The sequence below is a fragment of the Lepus europaeus genome, chromosome 10 (genome assembly GCF_033115175.1).
Source record: "Lepus europaeus isolate LE1 chromosome 10, mLepTim1.pri, whole genome shotgun sequence".
NCBI lineage: Eukaryota > Metazoa > Chordata > Mammalia > Lagomorpha > Leporidae > Lepus > Lepus europaeus.
This window is the reverse complement of record NC_084836.1, coordinates 123,159,514-123,174,914: the sequence shown is the minus strand read 5'-3', so window position 1 is coordinate 123,174,914 and position 15,401 is coordinate 123,159,514.

Genomic DNA, 15,401 nt, shown 5'->3' with positions numbered 1-15,401 from the left:
GAAGCCTGCGTCTGCCTCCCGGCTCTCCCGTGTCCTCTCTGCTCTCCTGCAGATCCCCCTTCAAGGCTTCAAAAGTCCTCCCCACGCTGGGGGGGATGTGGTGCGGAGCTTAATCCCTGCCTGGCACATCTGCATCTGTTACAGGAGGGCCCAGCTGGAGTCCTGGCCCCACTGCCCTCGATCCAGCTCTCTGATCCTGTGCACCAGGCATGCAGCAGGAGAGAGAGAGAGAGAGAGAGAGAGAGAGAGAGAGAGAGAGAGAGAAATTGTTCATCTGCTGGTTCAATCCCCAAATGCCCACAATAGCCAGGAACTCCAACCAGGTCTCCCACCTGGATGGCAGGAACCTGAACACTTGGGCCACCACCTGCTACCTCCCAGACTTTAGAAGGGAGCTGGATCAGAAGTGTGGCGTAGCCTGGACTGGAATCAGCCACTCCAGCAGGGGATGTGGGTACCCCATGCACGTGTTTAACCTGCTCAGCTACAATGCCCACCCCTCCAATCCCTTCTTGACCTAACTGAATGTCCATCTATGTGGACCAAAGGCCAGCCCTATCCATGGTGGCCCTGACTGTCACCCCGGGGCTGGACAGGCCCAGATGGACGTTGGTGGCTTGGCTCACGTTGCACTCAGAGGTAGGCTCTGTTTCTTAATCATATTGAGAATAAGTGTTGCTATTTTTATTCAGCTTCTTCGTGTGATAAACTTATTAAAAGTGGAAAATATAGATGATCACAAAATCAAATTTTCCCAAAACATTAACTCGAGAGATCTTATTATTTTATGTGTAGAAATAATCATTATGGGAAATAATTATAATATGCAAAGGGACATTTTTAAAACATATATATATATATATATATATGTATAATTAGCTGGAATCTCACCCACACGGAGCACAGCTCAGGTTTGGGGCTTCTCCATCCTGATGGCCACCTGTCACTGTCCTGCAGGATGCCTTGCAGGTAGCATGGCCTCACCTGGCACACGAGTGTGTCACCCAGCGCTGTCCCCTCCTGTCCGGGAGCCGCCTCCCGCCCAGTCCACAGGTGGCCACGGTGTCGCTGTCCACAGCTCTGCCCTCTCCACTTGTCTCACTGCACCACAACTCATGCAACCAATGTTTTGGTTTGTTTTCAAATATTTTGCTTCTTCTCACATTTCACTGTTAAGAACAGTCCTAGCTGACAGCTTTGCACACACAGCTTTGCACACTTGCCCAATTATTTTCTTAGGATAAATGCATGGGAGCTGTATCGCCGGGCTAAGGGTGTTTGTCACGGGTGTTTTCAGGTCTTTTCTTGGTTCATGTTGTCACGTGACTTCCCAAGAAAGCGATATAAATTTATATTCCCACAAGCTATGCTATTATTTTTATACAAACCTTTTGCATTTAAAAGGATCCCAGAGAAAAATGCAAACAATGAGGTTACACATCAGCTGGGGGCATATAAAATCCCCACACAACCATATATCCAAATTAATTATTTATTTCTAGTCTTTTGTAAATTTTTTTACTTACCATGTCAATGTAATTTAAACTGAACAACAAATGTGAAACTCCAGGCGAGCCAACGAAGATTGTTCTGCAGACACAAGCAGGTGCCCACGGAGGCAGCCGGGGTGCGGTGGGGGACAGCACACCAGCGCCCCTCCCTGCCAGGCTGCCCCCCACCAGGAGGTTCCAGCCCGGGACTCGTTTCCCAGCAGAAGTGAGTCACCGGGTCACTGGGTTCACTGCCTCACCACCATTTCCTAAACAAAACGTGTTATCTGGGACACTCGTGGATTCTCATGTCGTTGGAGGGAGCAGGGCAGAGATCCGTGCCCCCTTTACCGTTTCCCCTGTTGGTAAAATCTTGCAAAACAAGAGCCTGCATCGCAGCCAGGCCGTGACGCCGATACGACAGCTCCCCTGTCGTGTCCAGAGCTCATCCATCCACCTGCACTCATGCGTGCAGGGGCTGTGTGCACGTGTGTTAGCTCTGTGTGACTTTATCACGCGGCTAGGTTCATCCAGAGTCAGGATGGAGACCAGCGTGGTCACAGGACCCCTCATGTCACTCTTGCAAAGCCACACCCCTACCTCCTTCATTGACCCCTGGCAATGACTGATCCATGGTTTTGTCATCTCAAGAATGTTGCATAAATGAAATCAAACACACGCAAGTGCAACCTCTTGGAATTCACTTTCCCCCCCCACTCATAATTCCCTTGGGATGCAGCCGAGTTGGCTTGTGTACCCACAACCACCCCTTTACACTGCCGGGCAGTAGTCCATGCCAGCCCACAGCCTGCAGCACCGCGCGACGCTGCAGGATCGGTGGGCTGTTTGCAGTCTGGTTGCTACACGTAACTCCGCAGTAAACACTCACGCAGGCTTGTGAGTGGACGGGAGATTTCTCCACCTCCAGGATCGGCGCCGAGAGCACAGCCATGGGGAAGCTGCCAAACTGTCTCCAGTGGGCTGCACCCCCTTGCACTCCCGCAGGCACAGACAACCCGTCGTCGAGTTGCTCTGTCCTCGCCGGCCGCTGGCATAGTCACCGGCAGGGGTGCGGTGGTGTCTCCCCTGGCTGCAGATGCGCTAGGCAGGTCCTGTGCCAGTGCCAGCCGGTGCCATCGCGGCTCCCTCACCCTCCGACAGCGCAGCCAAATGCTCGCCAAAGCTGCGACAGTGTTTTCACGGCGCTCCCCCTCCTCCCACCTCCCCTGGCGGCCTCCGTGTTGCCAGGGACAGATCTTGGCCTCACCTGTGTCACCATAGCTTCTGTCCCTTTTCTTTCTCCTCCCACATTTTTTTTTTTTTGCCTCCTTTCTGTGGAGGTGGCACAAAGAAGCAGAAAATATTTAAGCGGCTGCTATGCTGTTCGTGTTTTTAATTTGACAAGAAAAGCTGTGCAGCTGCATGGAACATTTATCTTATTTCTGCAGAATTTCGCTATTCCCCAGGAATAACAAACAGGACCTGCAGACCTCACCCCACACCGCCTCCACGCCGAGAGCCCCGCCTGCCTTCCAGATCTCCACCACCTGTCGCCCCTGCACCTTCCACCCACCGTTCACCGGCACGGGGCAGGCACTGGGGGCCTTCTCACCGGCATCCAGCACACCGGGCTACTTTCTGGTGCCGGAACCCTGTCCCCAGAACACAAACGAGTGGAAAGACGTGGTGTTTGAAACGCCGGGAGATGGAGAGCACGTGACTCAAGGATCCGTTTCAACACAGCTGGACGCCCACCACCCTGACCGGGAGTGGCAGCCAGGAAGAGGCACATCTCACACCCGTCTCCCCTGCCTCGCCTGCCCTGTGCCGGGCTTGGAGCCGCCTCGGCCTTGCATGTCTAAAACGCCACCTGTTCCCCAGGTTCTCACAGCACCGACTTCCCCAAGGCGTGGTTCTCCCAAATATTCCCAGTCACCCCGATTTCCCTGCCAACCCCTCCCCACGAACAGGCCTTGGAAGCCTGGGAGCAAGCAGCCGGCTGGCCTCTGCCTGCCCATCTGGTAAGAGAGGGAACAGGAGCCGCCTGGCGTGGCAGGAGAGGGGCCCGGCCATCACGCCTGGGGCTGGGGTAGGGGAAGCCCCAGTGATGGGGCCGGGGTCGCCGTCCTCTGGAGGTTCTTGGTAGCAGTGAGCAGAGCGCTCTGTGTCTGTGCCAACCCTCAGGGCACGGCTGACAGGAGCTTTGTTGGCTGTTACCTGACTGGTGTCGCTCATGGTGCATCTCTGTCCCTCCTTGAGCCCCAAGCCTGGTCTCGGGGGAGGGCAAAGACCTTTGAGTGAAAGGCACTAACCCTGCGCAGGCTGGGGCGGGGCTGAGAGAGGCGGGGCTCTGGGTGTCTTGCAGGCCTCGCCTGCCCCCTGCTTCAGGCACCTGGTCTTAGGTTTCCGTAAGCGTCGTCGTGTGCCGGCCGGGGTCCAGCAGCCTTGCCTGGTGCTGCCCACGTGCCTGTCCTCAGGCTGCAGGCAGGTGGCACACGCTGCCGTCCGGGGAGCCCAAGAATCTTTCTAAGGAGATGCCTCGAAAGTGCCCAGGGGAACTCGAAGCCAGGGCCCCAGGAATGATGGGAACCAACACGGATTCCCAGGGCTTCCAGAGGCAGGCCCGGGATCGACGACTTCTCGAGAAAACGGAGTGGGTCACCAGCTTGTGTGACGGCTCAGCCCCATTGCTGCTCCGTGCAGCGCCCTCTTCAGGATGCCCTGGGGAAGACGCCCCAGGAACTCCTGTTCTGGACCGTGAAGCCAAGGAATCTGCAGAGCGAGCAATGCAGGCGTGTCGGCTAATTAAAAAAAAAAAAACAAAAAAAAAAAAAAAAAAAAAAACGCTCGAGAAGCGAAGAGAAACAGGCAGCCTCCGAGGTTCACGCTGATGAAATATTTATTCGGAGGCAAAGAAGATACTGGAAGTCGGAAATGAACTTTGCAAAGTAATTAGTTTTGATCCTGGCAAAATCCATTCCAAGGCCGTCAGGTAAACATCATCTCCGACAGGCAGCAGGCGGCTGTACAGTGAAGTTGTGCGCCGGGAGCGAGCAGGGCCAGCCGCCCCCCCCGCCCCCGGGGCCCCGGCGGAGGGAGCCCTCGGCCCGGAGCCGGGATGGACACAGGAGGAGGCTGCCACACACCAGGCGGCACAGGAGAGAAGCCTACAGGAGGGCTCCACCCTTCCTGGGGAGGCCTTACAGGATGCACGCGCCTTTAAAAAGAGAGCCATGGGCCGGCGCCGCGGCTCACTAGGCTAATCCTCCGCCTTGCGGCGCCGGCGCACCGGGTTCCAGTCCCAGTCGGGGCACCGATCCTGTCCCGGTTGCCCCTCTTCCAGGCCAGCTCTCTGCTGTGGCCAGGGAGTGCAGTGGAGGATGGCCCAAGTGCTTGGCCCTGCACCCCATGGGAGACCAGGAGAAACACCTGGCTCCTGCGATCGGATCAGTGCAGTGCGCCGGCCACAGCGTGCCTACCGCGGCAGCCATTGGAAGGTGAACCAACGGCAAAAAGGAAGACCTTTCTCTCTGTCTCCCTCTCACTGTCCATTCTGCCTGTCAAAAATTTAAAAAAAAAAAAATTAAAAAAAAAAGAGAGCTTGTGCCACCAATTTTGATCACGGTTTTTAAAATGGCATCAAAATGGAAATGCCCTCCAACTAGGCTTCCCGGGGACGACGTCGGGGGCCCCGGCACGTTTGTCCTCCCTTTGGTTCTGTGCTCTTGTGACAACGCTTTCTCAGCGCTCTCAGAGCGGAAGGACGCAGCTGGGGGGGGGGCATCCTTGGTGTTCAATGACGTCTCCAGGGAGGGGTTGGGGGGGATGCATGCAAGCTTTTCCAAGGACTCAACTGGGAAGGGAGGGGGAGGGGAGGGAGGAGGAAAGGAGAGAGCGAGAGAGAGCGAGAGAGAGAGAGAGGGAGAGAGAGAAACAGCAAGCAGTTCCTTCCCCGTCTCGGTTCACAGGGAAACGTGAAATTCTATCCAAGATTTTGAAGGAGAAGCCTGGCATTGGCCCATCTGCCTTTTCCCCTGTTGGATTAAAGAGGAAGGAAGTGAGCAGAGGCTCCGAATAGGAGAAAAGGTCAAGTCCGCCCCAGGGAGGGCTCTGGAGAGGCCTCTGCCTTTGCCATCAGAGCGGAGCTGGGTGTTGAGGGTGTGCTGTGCCACACTGGACAACAGGGGGCGCCCGGGGCAGGCGTGACCCAGGGCAGCTCCTCCCTGCTGACCCAGGGCATCCGGCCCTGGGGGACAACTCAAGCTCACAGCAAAGGCAGGGCAGGAGGGGAAGGGGGGGAGGGCGTGGTTCTCCCATCCTCCCTGTGGCCCAGCAGTGTAAGCTCCAACCCCACCTGGAAGGGCCCACTGAGGGTCAGCCGGGGTCCAGCCGCAGACGATTGCCAGCTTTGGCTTTCAACCCAAGTCCATCCAACAGCGAAGGCCATCTCTTTCCACTCCACCGAGCCCCATCAGCACGAAGAGTAAGCATTCGGAGGGTCTTTGAAATAGCTCACGTCAGTGTTTTCATCAACCTCCTCTCCCCCTTTGAGTTAACCGCAGGCTCCTGTTTTCTCCTCGATGAAAACGGCAGTTGGAGGCTCAGAGCCCAAAGAAGACGGAAGAGGGATCGGGGACGGGGGCGGCTGCCTGGCTGCTCCTCCAAGGGGTCTCTGAGCCCGGCCCACGCCCCAGGTGCCGGCTTCTGCAGAAACCAGTGCTCCAAGCTCAGCCTGGAGTTCCTGTCTGACCCGCACCCCCTCCGTGTAGGCTCAGGACAACCCCACCCTCGGGGCTCCCGAGCCCTGCTGGGGGTCCCGTGGGGAAGGACTCAGCACAGCTCCGTGGGTGCCTGGAGCTCGGAACGCGCCGGCCCGGTGAGCCGCGTGCGCCCTGCCGCGGTGGGGCCTCTGTCCCCTCGGGGAGACAGACCGCAGGGCTTCCTAACCCCAGTTCCCACACAAGGCCTCATCTGGACTCAGGGCTGTGGCGAGGCCAGAGTCACGTGACACCCGGAGACCCGCTCTCGGCCCGGTAGCAGTTGGTGGCGGTAACGCCTGCGTGGCTCCGGAAAGCGGCCGCCAGCTGCCAGCTGCGCCAGGCATGTGGTTTGGGCCTTGCGCTCTCCTCCCACAAAGGCTGTGTCTTCCATTGGAAATCAGGCGTCCCGGGCACAAGGGGGAGGAGGTAGCTCGTGGCTTTCCTCCGGTCAGCCACCCGGCCACAGCTCCCGCTGCGCCTCCGGCCTCCCAGGAGGGCCGCTGCTCTCCCCGCTCTGCTTTCCCACCTTGGGCCCCTGCGGGCCGTCCCCTCCTGACCTCAGCCAGCACTTGTCGCTTAGAGCAGGTCTTCCACCATCAAGGACAGGCGGAGCCTGGCCCGGGCAGCCGCTGGGCAAGGCCGAGAGTCTCTTCACCAAGGGCTCACTGAGACCAGGGTGTCTCCACCTGCGCTTGGCCTGGGCCCTTCTGTCTGTGTGGTTTTCCTGTGTCTCCCAGGAAGCCAGCAGCACCCCAGCCTCCACCTGCCAGGTGCTGGTAACATCCCCTGACCAAGATTCCACCGCCGAAGGGTCCCCCAGCACCGCCAGGTTCCCCGCTGTGGAGAACTTGGCACTCAAAGCTTATTTTGTGCCGGAGACCCAGACGGACGCCGCCTGCACTGGCTGCAGGGGTCTCTCTGGCTACCCTTGGGGCTCCCCCGGCCCCAGATCCCACTGCAGAAGCCTCTCAACACGTTTCCCAGGTCACACGATCGACACGTGCAGGACGTGTGTAAGTTCTAGAAGGGGACCTGTTGGGGAGCACGAATGAGACCCCCAGGATGCAGTGATGGGCGCCACCCCGGCGTCTGTCTTCCCTCGGTCACTGCCAAGTGCACCGTCAGCTGTCCAGCCAGAAATAAAATGTTTATGGGGGGTTGTTGCATGGATCCTTGCAGCAATAACACTGGGAGCCTTTTACTGGGACATAAACTGTGAGCTGAAATGTCACCAGATTTTATTAGACAATCTAAACTTAATTGCAAATAAGTTGATGTACTCATAAAAGATGATCTAAGACCGCCATCCACGCAGCCATACGGGCACGGGCCAGGCACACAAGGCGACAACGGTGCCGCTTTGTCCTCCACGTTGGAAAGCAAGCCCGGGTTTCTGCAGAACAGAGTGCGAAGAGCGATGCCGGCAGGAAGTGACATTATTGCTTCATAATCATCACGCAGAAGAGCCGAGGCGGCCGCAGGTCCCCGCACACCGTGCCCCGGGCCCACGTTCTCGGGAATAAAATCCTCATAAAGAGCTCTCTGTCTTTTTTATGACCAGCGAGCAAGTCGTTGGGAGATTAATGATGGATCTGAATGGTAAACCTGCTCTCGTGTGGAAGGGCGGGGCTTTTGAACAAGTGCTTCCACGCCCTCGGGCTGTGAGTGCGACCTGGATAAGGACGCGACCTGGATAAGGACTCGACCTGGATAAGGACGCACCCAGAGGGATCCGTGGACCAGAGCAAGCCGTCGTCCCACCGCCTGATTTCATCAAACTTCTTGTAGATAAACAGGGACACGAGAAGCTGCTTTTGTCTGCACGGACTTGCGTTCCGTGTGTTTGAGATCAGACCGTTCCTGTTGTGAAGACGACTTCTGAGGCTGCCTGTGTCCCTGCCTGGCCTCAGGAGGTGACACACGGAGAGGCGGATGTTGTGGAGGTTTAAATGCTCCTCGACTTGGCGTCCCGACATCTTCGATTTTTTGATCGATGGGTGTTCACGAAGGATTGCGGTGCTTCCCTGCTGTTGCCTTGACGAGCGACACAAAGCTGCGTGGCTCAGACACACAGCTTCCTGCTCCCACGGTTTCAGAGCCCGGACGGCCACAGCCAAGGTGCAGGCAGAGCCCCGCTCCCTCTGGGTGCTCTGGGGACCACAGGGCTCTGGCCCTTCCAGCGCTGGTGGCGGCCGCTGTTGCCATGGCTGGGTGGGCAGCTGCGCCCCTCCAGGCTCCGCTGTGTCGGTCTCTGCACCCCTGTGTCCCTCCTCCCGTCAGAACACCGGGCACTGGATGAGCTCTTGCAGGAACCCAGCACTGGTCCGAGCTGATTGCATCTGCAGACTAGTTCCCAACGAGGCCAGGTGGCGAGGGTCTGCGTGCCTGCGGATTTGGGGGCGGGGGTCTCGTCAACCCAGCGGAGGGGTGGGAGACGACTGATGTGGGTTGTCATGGAGCACAGGGTCCAGGAAAGCCCAGGGACCCCCTGCCTTCTCCAAAAAGGACTGGTGCGTGGGAGGGGCCCCTCTCTGATGCCGAAAGGAACTTTGCCTTCCATGTCCCAGGAGGTCCAACCCAGGAGTGCAGGGGCTCCTGGGCCACATCCACGGGCCACCCAACCCCACGTCCCCAACACGTGACTTTGGGACTCCCTCTCCCAGTGACCACAACTCGAGCCAGGCAGGCCTGGATCCGCTGAGTCACCTCAAGCCTCAGGCCTCCCTGGGAGGGACGCGCAAAGGGTTCTGGGCCCCGCCCTGGCAAGTGCCCCCTCGCGGTCTCTGCTTCTCCCTCAATTTCCTCGCCTCGCTGCTGGTCAGCCAGGACCGCCTGTCACCTCACCCAGGGCAGCCCCTTTGGTCAGCGAATAGCTGAATGTCTCGGACCCTCCTTGCACCCCCTGTGTGCACCTGCTGGCTTGGTTGCCTGTGCCCTTGGCTCCCTCTAGCTCCTTGCACTGGGGGCCTCTCTCCTGGGTTCCTCCTGCCTCTCAACACCGCCCCTCGGCTCCGTGGGGGCTCCCGGCCTCTGCCCACCCATGACTGGGATCCCTGCAGGGCAGGGGTGGGCGCTGTCCTGCACAGATTCTCCAGGGTGACCTCCCCTCCCATGCATTCCCCTCCATACAACAAACCACCAGGGGAGGGACCCAGCTTCCGTTCCTGTCTCTGGAGAGCCTGCCCACGCCGCATGCAGTCTGGGCCACTTCCCTGGGGTCTACCTGCGCTGGCATGAGCCGGCTGGCCCATGCTAACGGGGCAGGCGTGGTTCCTGGGCTAGCACAGTGCCTGGCACACAGCGGGGCCTCCTGCTGCTTACCATCCATTCATCCATGCATTCATTCACAAATCTGTAGATGCGAAAAATACTTAGTGAACATCTACCATGTGCCAGACACTGAACTGGGCACCAGGGATTCACAGTGAGTGAAAAACGCACACCTGCTCCCTCCCCGGCTCCACTGGTGCTGGATTCGTGGGAGGGGAGGCAGACGATAAAGGGACAGACACTAAGCACGCAGTGGGCTGACAGTTTCCAGAGACCAGCAGAGCCAGGAGAGGGGCCTGAGTCGGCACTGCGGTGACAGAAGGTGGCTGGCAGCCGGGGAGCCGTGGATGGTGTGTGGTTAATCAGGATGGGGTCTGCGGGTGGAGGGAGAGCCAGGGCAGGGACAGTAGACAAGGTCGGCCCAGGTCCACAGGGCAAGAGCAGGCCCCGGGGCACCCAGGTGGGACCTCCCGGCTGCTGAGTAAGCCACGTGAGAGTCACCCGTGTGCCGCAGTTCAGGTGAGGTGCGTGCCGGGGAGCTGGGGACACCCCAGGCTGCACCTGCAGCCCCCTGCACCTCGCAACCACAGCAGTGTGGTGAGAGGTCACCCAGATCTCCCCAAGTTCACAGGTGCCTGGGGCCCTCTCTCCACGTGGCTTCAGTCGGCCCAGCAAATGGCTGAGGGTCCCCACGCGGCTCGGCAGCCCTGGGACGTGCTCGGCACTCACAAGAAGGCTGAGGGAGCCACCTGGCCGCCCCTCGCCCCTCGCCGCCCAGGCTCAGTGCAGTCAATGTTTATTTTAGAAGGTCTGTTTTTGGGCAGGTGAGAGATTTCGTCATCGGCGTACATCAGTGACTTCTTTCAACAGGGTGTGTTTTCCTCGCAAGTAAATTGGGTTAAATCATCACTAAACGTTGCCACTTGGCAATATGATATTTCTGTGCTTAATGGCTTCGTTAGGGACGTTTCTGGGAGTATATTACCGAGCGAGCCTATAGATCACTGGGCAATAAATTCAGAGAAGTCTCCTTCGCCTCCGTCTGATCCAGCTGTAGTTTTAATTAAATGTTTCAGCTAATGGCCCCCGTTTATGTTGAATAAAACTGATGGTGGAAGAATACGTTCTCAGTCCAGTTCCTCGAAGCAGCGAGGCTGCAGGGCCCGCGTTAGCGCTGACCTTGTAGCCAGGGATTCCCAGAGGGCAGAGGGGCGCGGGGAGGCGTCCGCCCTGCGGGGCCCCTGAGCAGCCGTTTGTCCTGAGAAAGAAGACAGCCAGGGCTCAGCTCCCCATGCAGAGAAGGGAACGAGGCCGCTGCGGAGCAAGGTAGCTTGTGGGAATGGTCGCAAAAAGGCAGGTGTCCCCAAATGTCCTGTTTGCCTCGGGTTCCCTGATGCCGCCTTTGCCCTCTGAAACCAAGCAATCCGCTGTCTGCTGTGGCACCCGCTCCCCAAGCCCGTGGGCCCCCAAGCTCCTCAGCGTGAAGCCCCTGGCACCCCCCACCCCAGGTGCCGCCCTCAGACCTGGCTGCTAGGAGGTTCACAGCTGACGGCCACAACCCAGCCCCCGCACACCCTGACACCCCCTCCCTGGGGCTGCACAGGTCAGCCAGGTCACGCCCCCTCCCCAGGGCAGCCGGGTGACCGCTGATACAGGCCTCAGGCCGGAGCCCCAGGTCCCGAGCTCAGGAGGAGCCCGCAGCAGAGCCCAGCCCAACCTTGAGGCCACTGTGGCGGCGTCACCACAGCCAGGCCCCCTTTGTCCACCTCAGGGCCTCCACCCCACGGGGACGCCTGTTGTGCTCTCTGAGCCACATTGAAAACCACAAGTCAATCTCCAGGCCCCCAAGGCTACAGGGTGTGGAACGCAGCTCTCGCACGCACTCCCATGGCTAAAAGGATGTGCCGGGTCTGCACAGAATCACAGAGACCAGCAAGCCGGCTTGAGGGCAGGAAGCCAGGAACAATGCACACGTTTCCGTCTGTCTGTCTGTCTGTCTGTCTGACTAGGCGTAGCTGTCGCTGAACGCATGGAAATATTCCACAGGAGACGCAGAGCTGAGAGCAGAGGTTACCCCTGAGGAGGGGCGGCCTGAGGCCGGGTTTGGGGCGCGAGGGAGGGCAGGTGCGTCTTAGGCAAAGGCCCTCTGGCCTCCGCTGGGACCCTCCCACTTCCTGTTAGCAGAGGACGTGTCGGTATTGACAGCTAAATGAAGCGTTCATCGCTTTGTTGGAAGATGGGCCGTCTAACATAATTTCCTCTGAAATGGATGGGTGGAGACGCAGAGGAAGAACGTACATCGGAAACGCCCAGGTCCCCTCGGAGCGTCTGCCTCGCTCTCCAATGAGAGGGGAATAATCGGGTTACTTAGAAAAAGAAAGCAAACTGCACAAACGTGTGTGCTCCCGACGCCAAGCTGTTACCAGTCTGCAAAAACCTTCAGAAAGCATTGCCCCGACCTTAGGATTTTCTTATTAGAAATTTTCCATTACACTGGTGGTTGCTAAGAGATGAATAGAGCTTGGGCCCATCAGGGCCGAATCCTCATTCTCGCAATCTTTTCTTTTAATTCACAGCCAACGGAGGCTACTTATATTTAAGAACATCAGGAGGGGGCCGGCGCTGTGGCGCAGCGGGTTAACGTCCTGGCCTGAAGCGCCGGCATCCCATAGGGGCGCTGGTTCTAGTCCTGGCTACGCCACTTCTGATCCAGCTCTCTGCTGTGGCCTGGGATAGCAGAAGGTGGCCCAAGTCCTTGGGCCCCTGCACCTGCGTGGGAGACCCAGAAGAAGCTCCTGGCTCTTGACTTTGGATTGGCGCAGCTCCAGCCGTTGCATCCAATTGAGGAGTGAACCAGTGCATGGAAGACACCTCTCTCTCTCTCTCTCTCTCTCTCTCTCTGCCTCTCCTTTCTCTGTGTAACTCTGACTTTCAAATAAATAAATAAATATTTTTTTTAAAAAAAGAACATCACAAGGTGCGGGAATGTAGTGCAGAGTTGGGATTAATGTCAGCAGCGTAAGCGAAGCCGACTGAGCTGAGCAGGCCAGGGCAGAGCTGAAAGACCCCTGGAGACCACCCAGCCCGGCCTTACCATCTCACCCTTACACTGGGCAAGGAGAGCCCAACCTGAGCCTGTGAGCCCTGGCCACACGCAGGGGACACTGACGCTTGCGCACTGAGCTATCCTCCGGCTTTGCTGGAAACAGCCCCGTTGTCACCTGGCTGCTTCTGAGTGGCTTTGGGGTCCCCATCCAAGAGTTGGCAAGGGTTTGTAAAAGGGTAACAGCTGCGCCCTCAGGGTGTGACTGGAAGCCAGGTGAGCGGGGACTAGAACACGTGACCCCCGCGTCACATCGCCTCCCCACACTGATTGGCTCGGAGATAAGCATGTGACCCAAAAGTATCCAATCAGAGTCATTCTTGCAGCTTGTGACAGGAAGGTTGGGGACGCCATGCCCTCCAGTGGACCTTGGACCCTGTAGCCCAGTCGCCGCTGGCAGCCTTGTTGTGGGCACGAGGAAGAGACCCGCATGAGAGGAGGCCAAGCAGGAAGCAGATCCTGCGGAGCCGCGCGAAGACAAAACCGGATCCCGCCAGCAGCTCTGCACGCCCTGGGAGCAAACTCCTCATTCTGTGGTCCAGTGCGTCAGGGGTTGTTCAAACCGGCCTGAGTTAGATTTTCTGTCACTTCCATCCAAAAGCGTCCCGTCGACCGGAAATCCTCCCGGGTCATTGAAAATGTGCATTCCGCGTGAGTCTGTGTGGATGGGGTCGGGGGTGTCTTGCTATTTTAAATGCTCATGTCACTTGTCGCGTGAATCCAGCTCCGGGAAGGAGTTCATCCCGCAGAGAACCTCACCAAATACGCAAAGCCTCCTTGTAGGGGTCTCAGCATGGTTCACACGGTGAGCGTGGGGGACACCGGTTTGCCAGCACCGTCAGCAGCGGTCGTTTGCTGTGTGGAGGGACAGAGGGGAGTTGAGAACGAGCTTGGTGTGGGCGTCCCTGGGGAGCAGCCACGGTTGACCGTGAGGTGGAGAAGGCAAGCCGTCCAGGAACGCGACAGTTAGACCTCACTTTGACAAAATGGGTTCCCAGTGAGGGGCCCCTACGGGGGCCATGGTGCCGGAAGACTGGAGAGATTAAATGGAGGGGCTTCGCTCTCAGCCCATCCGCAGGATTCACGCGCTGGGAAGTCTAAGAGGATGGATCGCTTTTACCCTGGAAACAAAAGAAAAAGGCATTTTAAATTCCAAGATCGTAAGTGGCTGTGTCGCCTCCCCCGGCCGCCGCCTGCTTGGTCTGCCTGGGGACTCCTCATGCGGGCGCGCTTGGCTCCGCCGGCCCAGGAGCGGGAGCACGGCTCAGCCAGCTTGCCTTCCACCCCCCGTGGAAATGGGGGTGCCCCTCGTCCGTCTCCACAGCAAGACGTTCACGGAAAATGGAATTGAAGGGTCCGGGGAAGGATGCAGACCGTGAAATCCACACCCAGGGTTTCCACGGCGCGCGTTTCCCAGGACTTCCTGCAGACGGGTCCTGTGCCCTGAGGCAGCCTTTTGAACCACTGTTCCTAAGATACGACGTCCCCGTCCCGCTGGGCTCGCCCGCTGTCGGCTCCCAGCGAGCCACGGAGGTTCAGCCGCTTTGCTGGGCCAAGGCTGCGGAAGCCACTCCAGGTGGTGGGCCTGGTTCTGCCCTCCTGGGACCCCTGGGGAAGCAGATGCAGCAGGAGATGCAGGGGCCTGGCCCTGGGGGAGACCAGGGCTTCTGGAAGGAGAAGTTTCGGGAAGAGATGGAGGAACTGAAAGAAACTCGGTCTGAGGAGAGCGCTCAGGCAAGACGGGTTTGGAGAAGGAGGCGCATCGGAGGGGCCTTCCAAGCTGTGCTAAAACCATGGAGGGGGCTGGTGTTGTAGGCAGCGGGAAAGCCACCGCCTGCAGTGCCGGCATCCCATATGGGCGCCGGTTGGAGTCCCGGCTGCTCCACTTCTGATCCAGCTCTCTGCTATGGTCTGGGGAAGCCGCAGAAGATGGCCTAAGTCCCTTGGCCCCTGCACCCACGTGGGAGACCCGGAGAAGCTCCTGGCTCCTGGCTTTGGTCTGGTCCAGCCCTAGCCGTGGCGGCCATCTGGGGAGTGAACCAGCAATGTAAGCTCTCTCTCTCCTAACTCTGCCTTTCAAATTAATAAATGCATTTTAAAAAGAAAGAAAGAAAAAGAAAAGGAGAACGCCATGGCCTGCTTCAAGCCAGGCCTTTGTGACCAGATTCACAGGCTCTGGGGGTCCTCTGGCCACAAGGCTGCCCACGGTGGGGAAGGACTGAGGGCTCCCGCTTTGGGGGTGGAGCAATGCAGAGCACCCCGACTCCTCCAGGCTCACAGGTGCCCCTTGGGCTATTGTCAGCCCATCCCCCCTCGGCCCAGCCTGCTAAAATGTAATCAGGGGGACTGGGGGCCTGCGGTGTCCTCCAGTCTCGTGGAGGGGGGACTGGGGGCCTGTAGTGTCCTCCAGTCTCGTGGAGGGGGGACTGGGGGCCTGCGGTGTCCTCCAGTCTCGTGGAGGGGGGCCTGGGGGCTGTGGTGTCCTCCGATCTCGTGGAGGGGGGACTGGGGTCCTGTGGTGTCCTCCGATCTCATGGAGGGGGGACTGGGGGCCTGTGGTGTCCTCCGATCTCGTGGAGGGGGGACTGGGGGCCTGTGGTGTCCTCCGATCTCGTGGAGGGGGGACTGGTGGCCTGCGGTGTCCTCCAGTCTCGTGGGACTGGCGGCCTGTGGTGTCCTCCGATCTCGTGGAGGGGGGACTGGGGGCCTGTGGTGTCCTCCGATCTCGTGGAGGGGGGACTGGTGGCCTGCGGTGTCCTCCAGTCTCGTGGGACTGGC